General features: G+C 43.8%; 1 long non-coding RNA gene across 1 annotated transcript in view; it reads right to left on the bottom strand.

The window, feature by feature from the left end:
* Positions 1-3,970: 3,970 nt before the first annotated feature.
* Positions 3,971-17,334, bottom strand: part of LOC138288246 (uncharacterized) — a 32,070-nt gene continuing 18,706 nt past the window's right edge. The window contains exons 2-3 of the long non-coding RNA XR_011202361.1: positions 15,458-15,782; positions 3,971-7,770 (exon numbers count right to left, since the gene is read on the bottom strand). This is a non-coding gene — a long non-coding RNA (uncharacterized lncRNA). The remainder of the gene's footprint in view (positions 7,771-15,457; positions 15,783-17,334) is intronic.

The following is a 17,334-nucleotide window of genomic DNA, read 5'->3' as shown; positions in this document are numbered from 1 at the left end:
ATCTTACGATCCATCAAAGGCATCGAGCTCAACAACAGTCCCTGGTAGGCAGGAGCTGTTGGAGTCCTAAGGACCAGGCCAGGGCCTTGCTTTCCTGAAAGCATTCTAAAGAAAAATCAGCAATGTTCCCAAACAGGCATGCTCCAGGTGGAGGTCCATCAAGTTGGCCTGGACATCCCAGGAGAAGTTAGAGGTTGGAACCCAGGCGTGTTGCCTCCGAGACACAAATGCACCCACTAAACGTGCCATGGAGTCTGCAGTGTCAAGGCTAGATTTTATAGTGTGATAAGATGCATATTGTCTATCTCTCACAACCTTCTTGAAGTGGCTCCTTCAGGCACTGATGTATTGCACAAAGAGACAGGTGACATTGAGGGATTTGAGTGCCATGCGGTTTGCTGAAAATATTTGCTTTGTCCACACTTCCAGACATTTTGACTGTCTGCAGAGACAGAAGGATAGGTTTCTGTTGACTGTCCAGATGAGCAGGATGCTTGAAGGGCCAAGCTTCCTGGAAACAGGTGGACAGAAGGAAAGGGTGGATCCTGTGGTGTGGGACATTGGTGCCATGCTACCAGTCTGTGGACAACCAGTGCTGAGGGAGACTTCTCTCTCAAGCTACCATGACCGGTTCCCATTGAAGGGCAACAAGACTCTGATATTGGTGTTACTGGAAGAAGAAGTTTGTTGAGGATATTTGACACCCACTGTTGAGATCTTCAGCTCCAGCACATCAGCAGCTTTCTTATGGACATCACTTCTCAGGTATGTTGCCTTGTGGAGAGTCCAGTCTTCTGGCTGATGAAAGGCCTCCCAGTTCTCAGGTTTGATCTCCCCCATTCTCATCCCCATAAGCATAAAGATTCAAAGGATAAGAATGCAGATCAAGACGATTGTAGATTTTGTCCCTAAACTCTTCCTTCTGGACCTGTTTTGAACTGCAGTTTCAGGAAAAAAGGGAGGCGTTCAGTGCCGGAGGTTGCAGCATGTAGTGGTTACTGTGGTAGAGCCGACAATGACTAAGAAGGCTTCAGCATCGTGTAGTGGTGTGCTGGACTGAAAGATGTAAAGCCAGTGCCAGAAGGATGAAGCTGAACAGTGTTTGAGTTGGCAAAGGCAAAATGATGGCCAGGCCATAAGGCTTCAGGGGTCTAAAAAGTGGGCTGAATGGCGTTGTGGTCCATGCAAAAGTGGCATACATTGCACTAAAGACTGTTGCCGGGTCAAAGTCTGGCTTTGAGAATTCCAGGTAAGAGGATGTTGGAGTCAGTGCTGGGAAATCCCAGAACAATGAACCAGTGCCGGTGGAATGGAGCAATGCAGAAAGCGATTCAGTTGGTTCCAGAACAGGGTCCTGTGGGGACACTAGCAGGGGGCCACTTGGAGGATCTGCCGGGTCCACAACAACTGACTCTGACTCAGAGGATGAAGATCCTGTGGGAGTCAAGGGGTGTCTTGGTGACACACCTTTCCTGTGTTTCTTAAGCTTTTTGTACTTCCTTTGTTTGCTGAATGTGAGGACAGCGACCTGCAGTACAGCCTTGAATGATGATGGCTGCACCTTTCATCGCAGGATAGGGCCATGAGCAATTTAGCCTCACGCTCTTTCATGGTCTTCAGGTTCATAATGTGGCAGGACTCACAGGACCGGGAGTCATGCTCTGATCTGAGGCACAAATGGAATGGGTGGGTAATCAACATCTGTCCCTCACAGTCCTGACATGGCTTGGAGCCTGGTTGTTTTGGCAGAAACATTGCACTGCTCTATTATAGTAAGGTACATTTGTGAGAGGGAAAGTCACAATTCTCAGGAGAGAGACCTCTGGATCCATGTCAAAGGTGCAGATAAAAAAAAGGGGAACTGATGTTGTTGCAACGGGATGGGGGCTATATGGTTTTGGTGACATCAACCAATCTGACTTTTGGCATCAATACCAAGCCAGCGTCCCCATGAGCAACCTGAGAGCTTTGAAGTTTAAGGATCCAGTCTGATGCCTGGGATTATTTTACAGGTTAGGAATCTGCATATAGAAGCATCTATCAGAAATCTGCATACAGATGCAGGTTTGTAAAGTAGTGGCAATGGCCTGATCGAAAACCTCCAGACACACAATCTGCAGTCCAATTACCACACCGTAAAAAAAAAGCCTTGTCTCCTGGCTTTCCAGAGGAGTAAAAAATATTCCTGGGATAAGATGGGCTCCTTACTGTAAACATACCTGAAGTAAGAGAAAGGTACATTCCAGTCTAGCTGATTATACGTAACTAATGAAAGAATAGGATCTATGCAAGATGGGGTGTCTGTGACTTTACACATCCAATAGGAGCATTACTGGTGGCCATTGATGCCAAAACAATCTAAACAATATGTATTGCAGTGTAAATGTAAATTAGCACTTGTATAGCGCACTACTCACCCGTTAGGGTCTCAAGGCGCTGTACTCATACCGCTATGGAACCCCTCCTGGCTTTTCCCTGTGAGGCGCCCACTCCTGAGCACCCCCAGGGTGAAGCCAGGCATCCAAGCGCTGTTGGGGCCGTTGTGGAGATTAAGCAAGCTATTGCCCAGAGTTGCAGAGTGGGACCCATGAATTAGATTAGGCACCGAGGCGAGAATTATCTGGTCAAGGGGAATTGAGCCCAAGACCTGCCGAAGCGGGACTTGAACCCTGGTCTTGAGCCAGATCTCTGCTTCAGGGTCTGCCGCTCGAACCATTGAGCCACACTTCTCCACTTGTGTGAGATTTGTCAAATAATAGAACATACTGCAATCATTACTTCCCTGCCAACTCAGTTTGAAAAAGCAGTATATCCCTTCCAAAGTGTAAAGGGGCTGTCCACGGGGACCCCTGCACTGCCCACTAAGAGGCCCAGGCACCCCGTCTCTGCGAGCCTTTGCATGGCAGTAGAACCGCCATGCAAAACCCAGCGGAGAGGGGACTCGTAATCCCCAGGGCAGCGCTGTCCTGGCGGATTAAGACCACTGGCACCGCCAGTCTGTCAACCAGCGGCAACCTGGTTCTGTCAAGGTCATAATGTGGAATTCGGACCGCTGCTTTGGCGGCACTCCGACCACCACCGCGAGTCTGGCAGTCCCATGACCGCCAGACAAGTAATGAGCACCGTAATGTCTTAGAGTCTGCCCAATCAAAAAAAAGAAACTAATGAAAAGTATACTTTGCAAAATAAATTTTAAAATGTAAAGATATTATGGAAAAATACATTAGACCACTTTTGACTTTTATGTGGCTTACATTAACATCAAATTTGCTGGATCCATCTAAATGGTTAATAATGGAGGGTTTTCTCGTGAGAATAGTGCACTGAGAATATGTTCCAGATGTAAAAAAATCTAGTTGCAATGTTTAAAATGGTAAACAACCAAAATGAAGTACATGGAGTTAATAGAATGTTAAAGGATAAATTGTAGCCAAACCGCTACAAGGTAGTGTCTAGTGCGAGGAATTAGATCATCGGATTTCATGGTCAACGGAAACTGCCCAAGTGCCACACACTTTTCATCTTGATTTAAATGACATCTTACCTCAGAGTGCCTTTGTCAGAAAATGGGACCGAGACCCTTGCTTATGGAGTCACATACAGATGCTTCAATGTACAACCCTGATCCTCATCTCACTGTGGAAAATCACAAACATATGTCCTGCCAAAATCACTAAATAGCCCAAAAAGCACAAAGTGCCAATGATAGTTAATGGATGCGGTAGAACAGGGCCTAAGCGCAATTTGATGCTGACCCCAATGAAGTACGGGCCAGATACACTAACCAGGTTCATCCTGGTCAAAGATTTTAACTTCTGACTTTGGTCCTTAAACTCCAAATTCACCACAGGAGTACGCTACTTAAGCCCCCAGGATCTAACACAGAGGTTGCCAAACTTTTCTATTCCCTGCACCCCTTGGAAATATTTGATTAATGTTCGCACCCCCTACAAAAGGAATATCACATTTGAAGATGAAAAGTCAAAATTTTATTTTTTGAACCAGTAATTAAACCACATACGGTAGTACGGGTGAACAAATTGAACAAAAAATATAAGTATTTACTCAGTGCATAAAATGCAAATATAAATTAAGCAATTAGAAAAAATGTAAATAGTAAAATCAATCCCTATTGTGAACATAAAATTCAATGAATTATTTGTTCCTGCTTCTCATTTATGATTTGGTAAAAATGTGGAACTTTCTTGCTGTTTGTGATCAGCAGGTTTGCCTGTGGATTCAGGTGATTCGTAGATTTTGTCCTAATTGACAAAAGAGAACTGAATCCAGATTCACACAGGTATGTCATTGCAAATGAAAGGAGGACACAGAGTGCTTTTCCACTAAGTCTTGGGAAAATATCCAGTACTGAACTCCAAAACGTCTCGAAAGTCTTGCTTTCAAATTGCATTTTATGAGCCTACTTTGTCTGCAAATCAATAAGACCTTCCTTCAGCTCTTCAACATCCAACATTTTCAGCAAATTGTAAGAATATGGATTAATGACCCATTCTACTGAAATCTTCAGGTCTCCAGTGGCAAAATATCCATCAAACGATTTTGACAGAATTTCAAACGCGTTTCTATTACTTGGGCTGCACTTTTCTGGCTTTGTGCAGGTATTTTGTGGAAAATATTAAGTGATGCTTTGCCTCAATTTCTAATCGGGGAGCTGGTGTTTCCTTTAAATGTGGGGTGCCATTGTTTTTAGGCTCACTCTTCATTCAGGATTGATACCGCCTTTAACTCTGTGCTTTTATCACCTTAACTTTCCCATTTTTTTGTAACTTTATTTAACATGTGGTGGGACTTGGGATACCCGGTTTACTGGATTTGGGCACTCCGAGTACAATATTCGTACTTCGCCAGTAGTACCTTTCTGGTCATGTTTATGAGGACTTCATCAGAGGTTGTTGAACTGTTCCTTGATTCTGATGGAATGCATTATCAGACGTACCACATTGTTTAGGTACATGTTTGTTTATCTTCTCCACTTACTTCTTACAGTGTTTTTTTGTAACACAATCCCAACCCTTTTCGGTGCTTGCGGTACAGGTGTCCCTTATGTCCTGGGGCTTGACCATACTTTGCCACGGTTGTTGGCACCCCACTTTAGGGTGTACTCAAACCTTTGGAGCTAAACTTTCACTTTCAAGGGCTTCTGCTACTAGTATGGGTATATGGTACTATCGGTGACATTTCTCTCCTAATTTTTTCTTTTTCTTTTCCTTTCACACAGGCATCTGGCTGTAATGCTTACTCTATTCCTGTTCTTATGGTGATATTGTTCTTCCAAAATATTCCTCTTTTTCGTGGGTGGATACATATTCTGGGGATCTTCTTAATTAGGAATTGGCCCCAATTTGTAACATTTTTTGTAGCCTTGAAGAAGTCCTGTGGACGAAACACGTGTTGAATACCTCTCGAAGATAGTACTATGTTTATTGCAGTGAAGATTTTGGATGAATAAGTAGATAAAAAGCAACTAGACCTGTTGACTGATGTTTGTTCACTTATCATGGATGGTCTTTGCATACTTACAACACATTCATAAGCATTTCCAAATCAAGTCACAATTTCTTAATGCACAGAAGGAGTTATGAATCATCAACCATCTCTTCAAGTGAAGGAAAAATTTGAAAGATTACCTCCTTCGACCCTACGATGCCAAAGAGGTAACTTTGCTTTGAAGGATTTCAACTTTTCGAAAGCCTTCCATATGTTTATCCCTTTTCCTTGAAGAGAAACACGCAGATCATTCATACGAGTGAAAATGCTAGTCAAGTAAGCCAGCATATGTACGATTTCCTGTGATTCCAATGCTCAAACCAGATCACATTCACGATCCTCCAGAAAAACTTTGATTTCTTCCTGCAGTTCAAAGAAGCGGGTTAAAGCCCTTGTGACAACCAACTGACTGTGTGGAAAAGCAAAACTGAATGCTCACTTCCCTGATGTTCACAAAATTATTTGAATATACAATGGTTCAAACCATGCCCCAATCCAGTTGATGATTTTTACACAAGTATCAAGGACTTTCTTCAGATTTGGAGGCAATGGTTTTGATGCTAAAGCATGCCGATGAAGAAAACAATGGGTAACTTGCAAGTCTGAAATCACCTTTTTCATAAATGCCATAAAGCCAATTCCAAGCATTGCAGGTGTCCGTCAGTGCACACCGAACCAAATACTTTTATATCTAAATCATGCTTGGCAAAGAAGCATTCACCAGCTGCATCATTCCTTTGCAGTTGTGGCTGATTTCAGATCTTCACAAAACAGGAAATCCTCTTTCACAGCACCATCTCTGACAACTCTCACTGCTGTCATGAGTTGACTACGATGGGAGACATCAGTTGACTCATCCTCCTGAACAGAGATTTTCAGAGGACTAGCTCGGACACTTGCCCAAAAAAACCTTCACTAAAATCACTGATTCGGTTAAGTATGACATCATTTGATTGGGGATGTGGAAGGCTACTGATCGAGGTTGTGAGGAATCCAAGATGTCTGCTGCTATTTTCCATCTTGAGAAAGAGGGTGTGGGTCTAGTGGCCCGCCCACTCACACCTGCGTGCACTCATACAGCCTTGGCACAAGAGCAATTATCTGCAGCCAGAAACTCCAGGGTGACGTGTCTCAAGGGAGGAGAAGAGTCAAAAGGAGACGCTGAAGAGAAGGACGGCAAGATGAGCAACCTGAAAGATCCAAGGACCAAAGACTATAGACAAGAGCGAGTAGAAGACCAGGTTTGGAAGGCCGCACAGAGAGACAGAGAGGATGGAGCCGCCTACATTCCTGTGTTCACCGTGTGACCCTGAGGGAGTGGACACTGAAGCTGGCAATGCTACAACACAGAAGACGGGCGTCAGTGCAAGATAAGTAATGAGTAACAAGCAGGTAAAGTAGTGAAGGGAATCACTATGCTGGGTCTGCTTACAGATTGTTGAAGGGTGAGATGACAGCCAGGATATTGCGGTGATGGTTCACCGGGCGCTTGAGCATCGGAGGAGGATTATCACCCACCCAAGAAGGGACTCTGTTCTGTTTCACTTGTGCTTGGTGGTGGGAAAGGACCTAATAGACAGGATACCAAAGGTCTCTTGTTTTCCTGAGAGCCCGCGAACACTAAGAGGGGGGAGTAACACCAAGAGCGAGCACAAGAAAGGAAGGGAAGCAAGGAGTGCTGTAACTCTATGGAAGTCAAGTCTCATATATATTGACTGGACTGCCCTCTTTTCGTTATCCATCTCTTCAGGCCCTATCAGTTGTGTTTAATAAACTCCTGTCATCTTCACGTTGGTTGCGTTGTGTCTGTTTGGCAAGCCTGTTTCAGGGTACTAGTTGAAATGTTTTTCTCTCTTCTTTGTCCAGGATAATTGTTGCCTTTGCCAGTGCACATGTCTAGATGAGATCTTCTGAAATTGTGTGGGACTTCTTGGATTTGGCAACCTTATGTGCCACTTGATATGATACAAGAAGTAGTGGTTGTTCAACACAAATGAAACCCAACTTTGGAAGAGTTCTTCCAGAATAAAAACAAGCTCTGTTGATTTTCAATGATCCAACATCATGTCCTTTAACATCAGCTCTGCCATGCTTGTTCTTGAAGTGCTCTTGAAGCTTGGATGGCCTCAGATTTGAGTTGGGAAACACAACGCTGCAAAGAAAGCACGGAGGGTTTTCCAAGTTATTTCCTGTTGTTCAAGGGAAACCAAAGCTCACAGTCATCATTCCAGTTCCTTGTTTTTGACATGATGAAGGGTCAATCTGCGAGACAGAAAGAGAAAATTATGAGCAAAGTTACCTGTTCATAAACTCAATTTTGACAAATTTCTCCTGAGCAATATCTCTATAAAAATATAACATTAAAATGGCATAGCACTCACAGCAAAAACAAAATTACCTACAAATGCTGGTATACTACAAGACACTGGTTGCACCACGATAGAGTCAGACAAGGGAACTCACTCTTAGACATCCAAATGCATAATAAATCACAGTTTTTACATGTTTGGCATTTTAACATGTCAAATCTTGTCAATACATGTACTCAACAATCATGAAAGTAACCTATTGATCAGTTATGCACATGGATTGATCATAGTTCAACAATTTATAATGTATTATCAAATTGTTCTTGAAAGAAATCTGAATTTACATTTTGAAATAAACAACAATAATGGAAACATATTGCAATTAGTTCATTTTCAGCTTTTCCATGAAAAATATATTCTGAGCCTAAAGTTTTTGTGCAATAGAGCTTATAATTGCAGTTTTTACCTACATACCAAAGAAAGCTCCACTAAAAAACCCACGTAGACTGCAATGACAATCCGAAGAGTGTTGGCGCAAAAACAACAGAGATGCAGAAGGAAAGGGGGAGGATCACCGCCACAGCGTGCATGTGTGTTGGTGATGGTGGGGTGTGAGTGACCCTAGCAGTGGATAGAAGTAACTGCTTCTATTCTCTCTGTATTCCTATTGTGCATACAGTCTGCCACCCTGTTAGTCTCCAAGGGTCAAATTTATACTCTGCTTGCTTTGAATTAGCGTCATTTATTTTTATGCTAATTCAGAGCAAACTGAACTCCATATTTATATTTTGGCGCTAGACATGTCTAGCGCCAAAATATCGGAGTTAGTCATTTTTTGCCTGCGGAAAACTACTTTACATCAATGAGATGCAAAGTAGGCGTTCCTGGGATGAGGGGCCTTAGCGCCATTATTTAATGCCTAGGTCAGGGAAGGTGTTAGGGGACCTGTGGGCCGTTTTCCATGCTCAGAGACCATGGAAACAGCCCACAGGTGCCCGTCCTTAGTCCCTGGGACACCTCCACCCACACCAGAGAGACAGCGGAGGATGGGGGACCCCATTCCAGATAGGTATAGGTGAGTAGAGGTAAGTATTTTTCTTAATTTTTTGAAGTGCCATAGGGGGGACTAACTTGGGCCCCCTTACATAGCACTGGGCCAATGGCCATGCCCAACGGACATATGCCCCCTGGGCATGGCGATTTGGGTGGTGGGCATGACTCCTGTCTTAGCTAAGACAGGAGTCATGTCTATGGGGTTTTAACTTCAGAAAATGAGGCTAGTCTGGTTATAGGCATTATTTATGATGCCTCTGCCCATACTAGCGTCATCCTTTGACACTAAACCCCCTGTTCCCCCTACGCCTTCCCCACTTGGTTAGCGTCCTTTTTTATGATGCAAGCCGGGCCTTACCGCCGGCTACCGTCATACCATAAATATGACACCCTAGCCTGGGGTATACTTTGACGCTAAACTGCGTTAGCACAGTTTAGCATCAAAAAGTATAAATCAGGGCCCAAGTACCTCCTGCTAGCTCCTAATGGGAGGTACTTCCAGACTAACAGGGTGGCAGACAGAGTCCAACAGGAGAGTCCAGTCTAAGTACAGTTGACACTGGTCAGCAGGGCAGTTGCAGGAAAAAGCCTCTTGCAGCTTGCAGAGTCCCTGTAGCTTTATCAGATCAGCATTATAACCCTTGGAGTCCACTACTTAGTCCTGGGTAAAACAAAGAAAGAGAAGGTCCTGTCATCTGGGGCGCCACCAGGATTTGACACTAATATCAACGAGAGGGCCACAGTAACGGAGGCCAATCAGCTGGAGGGACAAAAGAAGAGTGCAGGACTAGGTTTTTGCTACACCTGCTTGTGACAGGGTAGGCATCCTTGAAGTTAATCAAGTCCTTGGGCCCAGCCCAGAAGCCATCCTTTCAAAGACATCACACCTCCACACACCCAATGCCTTTTCTCCCTGCCCTGGAAGCACTGGAGGTTCCTTATCAGGAGCTTCAGAGATCAGCCATGCCAACTATGAGGCACCACTTAATGCTCTGAGCCTCAGCCTCTACTGCTAATTATTTAACTTTGCAGAGTTCAAGAAAAGACAACTTAATTTTTTCATGAACACTGCCAGTGCCCAGATCACGCCTTTGTTCCAAACTGCTTATGACAGAAGGCTGAGGGGGATTAGCAAGAATGCATCGACAGTGCGTTGTTTAAAAACACAGCACTCTGTAGATAAATATCTGGATTGCGCAAGGGTAGGGATAGTTCAACTACGATCCCCTCACACAGGCACAATCCTTTTTATTTCGCAGACATACTGTGCATGCCTCAGGCATCACAGTATATCTGCAAAAAGTGGCTGTCAGAGCGCACATCCGCAGCCAACAAGAAGTCACACACTGCAGTGGAAGCAGGACTCCCAGCACTTCCCCGCTTCTTACAAGTCTGTGCTTCCAAGCCCATCAAAGAACAGGAAGAAGGCTTGTAGTGGGTCTTCCATCTAATCCTGACCATGCTGTGCTGTCTGGCTTCACAATGAGAATCATGGCTTGCTGGTTCTAAAGTCCAACACTAGACTCTTAATCTGCTGCTGCAATGGAGTCTTTGAGTTGCCAGCCAAGAAAGAAAGGTAGATAAAATAAAGTGTTTCTCTGTGCATGTGTGAGTGAAAGCAAATTTGTGCGTGATTGTAAGAGAATGAGACTGAGTGAGTGTGTGTGTTAATTTAGTGTGTTTGTGTCAATGAGAGTGAAAGAGTGTGTGAATCAATGAACCAAGGTGAAAGAGTGAGTAAAGTAGTGTGAGTGAGCTAGAATGAGGGAGGGAGGGATTGTGAGAGAGTGAGACAGGGGTGCTGCTATTAATGGTTCAGCAGGTGCAGTTTCACCAGAGCCCTGAGGAGCCTACTGAAACCTATTTATTAAAGCACAGCACCTGTTACCCATGAGTTGAAGTCAGAGTCCCTATATACCAGTAGTCAGTGATTGCGAATAAGTGAGTGTGGGTGTATGGGTACATTTGTGTGGGAGTATAAATCACAATGCATAAGTGAGAGAGTGTGTGTTTGAATGAGAGGGAAAGCGAATGAGAGAGTGAGTGAAGATGAATGTAACTGAGCAAGAGGTTTTTAGCAAGTTTTATGCTAGTGAGTCTACTACTGGTCATGGCATGCTTGCGATAATTTTTGGCTTGTGGAAACACCCAAGATAACTTGCTGTCGCTGGCATTTCGAAGGTAATCCTTGAGATAAGGGAGAACACCTGTTAAAAAAATGTAGGCCCATATTGCTTGCAATTCCTGCCACATCGGAGACAGCTATGGCAAGATGGTGATGTTGGCATACAGAAGATAATAATTGGCAACCATGGTACATTGGTGGTGGGAGGTCTGGTTGGGGAATGCACAAACCATTAGAAAATACAGGCTCTGGAATACTGGGGTTATTTTTTGACATGTGTTATCCATACCATATGGGCAGTGCCAATGGCAAACATCTGGTACTGACATTTTGTATATAATTCTTGGCATGACAAAACGGCATTGGCACACTGGAGGTAATTCTTAACGCACAGGGGACACCTAAGACAAATCACGAAAACTATGAGGTGAACCCACGGCACCACCACTTTCAAGGACAACCAGTCACCACTACTTTGGAGTACGGTCGCACCTCATTCACACACTGAAATGCTAATTACTGGCTGGTAGAACAAAAATAGCAAAATGCTGCTTTGTCTTTCATGGATGTCAGGCAGGGCAAGGATGTTTAAAGTAATCTGCCCACAACATTTTTTACAAATCCAACTTTATTAGTGAATTGGGCTTTGAATAAGTATTTCAAGAAGTCCAAAAAATATATTTGTAGCCATTTACTAAGCAGAGATAGCATTTATTAAACCAAATTTTGCTCTGAATGCTTTCTTTTGGACAAGCCAACCCTTCTACAGTGAAAATACCTTTGAGGTGGTACTCACTTTAAGGCTATGTTGAACATTAAGCTTTATGTCCTACTTTTAAATACTATGCACCTTCCTAAATGGGAAGTAAGCCTTACTTATAGGTGATTTATAAATATTTAAACAGATGATTTTAGGCATGTTAAAATGGGTTGACAGGTTGATTTTGCAGTTTAAACCTGCATAGCAAGGCTACAAGTGGCAGGCCTGCAGTCATGATTGCATTGTCACTGCAGTGGGTGTCGCAATGAGTGCTGCAGCCTCATTTTGTAAAGTTAAATGGTGGCATTTAACTTACAAACTGTGGGTACACTGTGGGCGCCATATAGTAAGGATTTAATGCTAATTAGAGGTCTGTCAATTTCATTATTTTGAAAGGGGGAGGACAGGCACTTTACCATTGGTTAGCATGGGTGAAAAAAAGGTTCCGCAAAACGCTTGGACCTGTGGTCCGGGGGCCACTGGAGGTCTGCGAAACCTTCCCAGGGGGTCTTTGACCGCTTAGAAAATTAAACATATTAATAAAGTGTATATAAATGAACTGGCTAAATGTACAATTGAAAATTTTAAGACGCACTGTATGTCAAGGAATTTGAAATTGGAGGCGGAAAATTAAATTAGTATCCACAAATTGATTTGTGGGAGCAGTGCAGGTGCATCCAACAGAATACAGTATGAACCATGTGTGGCTTCAGTTAAAATGTAGAAAAGCTTCCACCTTCCTGTTAAAATTAATTTTCTATTTGTTTGTAAATTAAATAAAATGTATTATTATTTGCGTTCGATGAATGCTTGTTTCTGTATTTTTTGTGTATTGTTTTGCGGTTCAAATCATCAGTGTTTAGGCGGGGTGCCCCGGATTCCAATAATGATTCAGTAGGGGTCCCCGGGTTCCATTAATGATAAAGTGGGGGTCCGCATAAGTCAAAAGGTTGGGAACTACTGGCTTGGACTGACCCAAATCCACCAATCCCCAGCCAAAAGCTAGAGTAGACTAGGCAATACCTTGATGGACTTCCCTATTTAGGTAATAGGACAAGGACAATTCACCTCTTCTGCAGTGGACTTCCCTGTTCTATGCCCTTCTGAACTTACCTGTACCTCTCAGTCACCATGCTCCTAGGCACTAGTTGGGCAGCTGCGGAACCCTTCTCATCCACAAACCCCATCAGTAAGGCTCCTAGCCTTTGCATGCTCACAGATGCATCTCAGTATGCAGCTAGTACCACCATGGCCAACAAGGTAATGTGGACCATTGGGCGCTCCAAGTCAAAACACTGTCCCAACCTTGAAAAACCTCCACCTACAAGGACAGCAACCAACAGAGGCCATTGACAGCTGTTGGTGTCAAGAGCCAATCCCCTGGCTAGCCACTGCCAGGTGGAGATTGCAGTCTGGATCCTTGGGAAGCTCTGACCTCCAGCCAGAGAACAAGGAGCCCCTGCTTTGCTCCTGAGATCTCTCTGGTCTCTACGTTTTTCTCCACAATGGGAGCCAACACCCTTAGCTGGATGACATTCTCCTTCCATTCCCACTTCTGTCATCTCAGGGGTGGTATCCTAAGATGAGCTTCTCAGCCCAGGGTCTTTACCCTGAGACTGAAAAGATGCCTGACATTCCATGACTTTGCAGGGTGGGGATGGGGGGGTTGCTAGAGGGTATTACAGCCTCCCTCCTTCTGTGACATTCAGGAGTCTACATGGGGCAGATATCCTATCCTCTGTATGTGACTGCACAGACAGCCCACCCAGGTCAGAAATGGCCTTATCAGGGTCAGTCTTGGGGTGTTCGTCTCTCACAGCAGGTAATCTCTGAACTACTGGTCTTCCTCTGTAGATTGACTCCACCTCCTACCCCTTACCCTTGATCTGAGCCTCTGTTCTCTCTATATGGAACATATGGAGACAATACCCCCAGAAATCTGAGGGTTTGTGGAACCTGACATAGCCACTCATCCAGCTTTTCTCTCACTGGTGGAAATTCACTGCCAAGGATGCAGTCAATGGGCATCTGGAGGACTGACAATGACTCTTCTCTGGGCTGCTTCACCCCCTCATTCCAGTGATACCCAGGCTATAGGGCTGAGAAAATCCTGCCCACGGGCCTGGGTTACCCTACCCACCTATCCTTGCAGATAATAGTCTGGGTAAACCAGCTTTCTCCCACCATGATCTGGCTGGCTCAGGCACCCCCATGGCAGTGATAGAGACCCCAATCATTGTGATCTTGTGAAAGTGACAACTTCCATCCTCAGAAACAATCAGTAAACCTACTAGGTCCACCTCCCAACTCAGGGACTCAAGGGCATGCTCTTCCCTCTCCTCCAGGGGAAAATCTACCCCCAAGGCCACACTGACCACTCCTGAGGAGCACCCAGCGGAGGGTGTTTCCCAGGTACAGCTAGTGCCCCTTCTTGTGCCCAGACTGGTGAACCTCACAACACCTGAGCAGCAAAAATGGCACGGGCTTCTGCCCCTCCCGCTTATGCTCAGAAGGGTTATGAGAATACTATCCCTAAACTGTTTTGGGGCCCTTTGGGGAACTTTAATTTAACTTTGGGCATCCCTCTCCTTCTGATGATGGGGGCTGGAACTACCCTTTTGCTTTTAAGCAAACTGGTGTTGATCCAGAGGACAGCTTCCTTACCAGGCTCTCTGAGTACAGTGAGCTTGGACACAATAAGGTGTTGATGTAACTCTGGAAAACTATTACTGAACATGTGCTCCCTTATTATTAGGGCTCACAATTTTACAGTATTTTTTTTGTAACATTTACGTCTGTATTTATTCATATTTATTTGTTGGTCATCTTTTTGGTATTTATTCATATTTATTGTGCATTTTGAGAATATATGGAGTCACAAAATGGTAGATTTCCACATTTATTGAACAGATAAAAATGTTGTCAAGCTGTGATTCCTGTTGTGTTTTAGCAAATTAAGCAGTCAATTAAAACGAAACACTACACCGTTAGTTAAAAATTTGCATTATATACAAATATAGGTTGACATATGCCTGTATTTGGGAAAATCTCATCCCATTTTTTACTCCCCATGTTGTCTAGCTGCTCAGCTGTTGGCTTGGAATACATTAAGAACAGCACGGAGGGTCGCTCACAAAAAGCACAACTTTCTGTATTGTTACGCTTTTAAAAATAGCTAGACACATGAAACACTGTTTTTGGTCTGTATTTATCTGTAAAAATCAGTAAAAACGTAAAACTGGGAGCCTTATTCATTATCAAATTGTAAAGCCCATTGTAAGCATTCAATCGGCTATTCCGTACCCAACCATTCAATACCTTTCTTGATCAACCCATAAAGTCTACCATTGACCGGTGTGACTGCGTCTCACTATCCCTGAACTTCAGACGATACTTCTCTGGGGTTAGAACAAACTTCATAACAAGGGCTTCCTTCATAGCAGCATATCTAACCCAGTCAGCTTTCTCAATGGCCAGTATGTTACCCTTCACCAGAATGGGCATGTGCTTCCACAGGCTAGCCCACCCCAATCCTCCTCTGGGACTCTATGCATACACAAGGTCACCAAAAAGGCCTCAAACCACTTGTCCATGTCATCCCCCATCACAAAGTTAAGCACCAGGTCTTTGGGGTTATGCTTTCCTTTCCTCCATGTCCAGGGTGGCCAGTTGCAGCTTCAGTGCCCTCTCTGCTATTCTCACCTTTAGCTCTGACTGCAGGAAGATGCTAAGCGCCCTCTTTAGACAAGGCAGGGAAACTGGCTCCTATATGCTCATCCTCCTCTGGCACTGGAGCCCCTGCAGGGCCATCATTCACTCCCTCTGTTTCTTCCTCCTCGGCACCAACTTTCTTATTCCTGGGTGCTGGTGTGCATCAGATGGACCTTCTCGAAGGCTCGTAGGGCTAGCCGGTGCACCACTTTCTTGGCCCCTTTTGCCAGCTTTAGCCATTTCAATGCACAGCTTCTTCAGATCTCCCATGTGAGGTTCTCAATGTTGCTCAGATGCAATAACATTCTCTCAGAAACTACAGGTAAAAGTCAGAAGTTGTCAGGAATCAAATTAAAGAAAAGTACAAAAATTACCAATCAAAAAACAGAGTACAATTTAAAATTTTGATTCTGATGTCTGATGCTAAAGGATTTTCTATTTTAACTGAAATCACTATGTGGTTCTGCAAAAAAACACAAGTCCTGAACCCAATCAACTACAGAGAATTGAGGGATCAGTGCATGTCCTATCCTTTTCACAAAAAGGCTTGGCAGATTTGAAGAATTATAGATTAGCTGGGCATTATTGATTTTAATGCAAAAACAGAATATCTTACATAACAATCTTACACAAGAATAAGCACACACACTATAGTGAGCAGTAAATAAGGAGGTGTTAGTTAATACGGACACGAAAATATTTACAGTAGTACTTGTTTCAGTAAACAGTTTTGCACTGTTGATTTTAGTAATCATATTGATCCCAAACAAATTTGCATCAAAGCAGGACTTGTTACATGAAAAGTATAAGCATATATACTAGTGGAAGTATTTTAGAGAGTTCTAGTTGGATGATATGCACTACAAATGCTTATAGTTAAACTGAACAATAAATGTTTTTTTATACATTGAACCCCACCGCTGAACACCAATGAAAGATATTGGATTATTATTTGAGGGGATACGTACCAGCCGCAAGTAATAATCACCATCCTTGTTAGGGTTATTCACTAAAGTCACTAAATAAACCTGAGCGCAACCCTCTGGTAGCTATGCCAGAGAGCGGACATGCTTAATTTAAAAGCAATGTGTAAAGTATTTTTGCAGTACGAAAACAGTAATCTAATCAAAACGCAAAACAATAAAAATCCCAAAACTAGTTAGAAAATAGAGTAGAATTTTTTTTTTTTTTATAAAGAATTTTTATTGGTTTTGCAATTGAATAAAATAATACAAAACAAGCCAAACAGTTTTATACAGAAATAACAAGGCGCCAACGGGCACCAAACAGTGGTCAAATCCAATGCCCCAGCCAACACCCTAAATGAATAGATTGTACATGTCAATATCGACGTATCGCGTGTGTGCCCCATTTCCACCAGAGGAAATAGAGGAATGTGTGTGGATTCTACCTCCCATTGTGTCGGTCTGCGGCATCAGGGGTTAAATTGTCATGCCTTCCCACCTCCCCCAGATCTTGTGGTATTTATTCGGGCACCCTCTAGCCTCATATACGAGCTTCTCACATTGGGCACACCAATCCATCCCTCTCTTCCATTTGGTCAGGGCCGGTGCCTTATTGGCTTTCCAGTCCGCCACGATATCTCTTTTAGCCACTAGGCATGCCACCCCTAGCAAGGTTCGCTCTGCTCTGCGTAATCCCGAATCCCCCATAACCCCTAGTAAGGATATCAATGGTGTCAGCTCCATGTCTACTTGCAGGGTCAAGGAGATCTCTCGCGAGATCATCTTCCAATAAGTATTAATAATCGAGCATGACCACACCATGTGAAAAAAGTCGGCGTCTGGGCTCATACATCGGGGACAGTCAGCTGTAGGCCGGAGCCCCGCCCTGTGCATTTTGGAGGG

This window comes from Pleurodeles waltl, chromosome 4_1 (assembly GCF_031143425.1).
Source record: "Pleurodeles waltl isolate 20211129_DDA chromosome 4_1, aPleWal1.hap1.20221129, whole genome shotgun sequence".
In the NCBI taxonomy this organism is placed as follows: Eukaryota; Metazoa; Chordata; class Amphibia; order Caudata; family Salamandridae; genus Pleurodeles; species Pleurodeles waltl.
The sequence above is the reverse complement of the archived record's forward strand: the minus strand, read 5'-3'. Positions and strand labels throughout refer to the sequence as shown.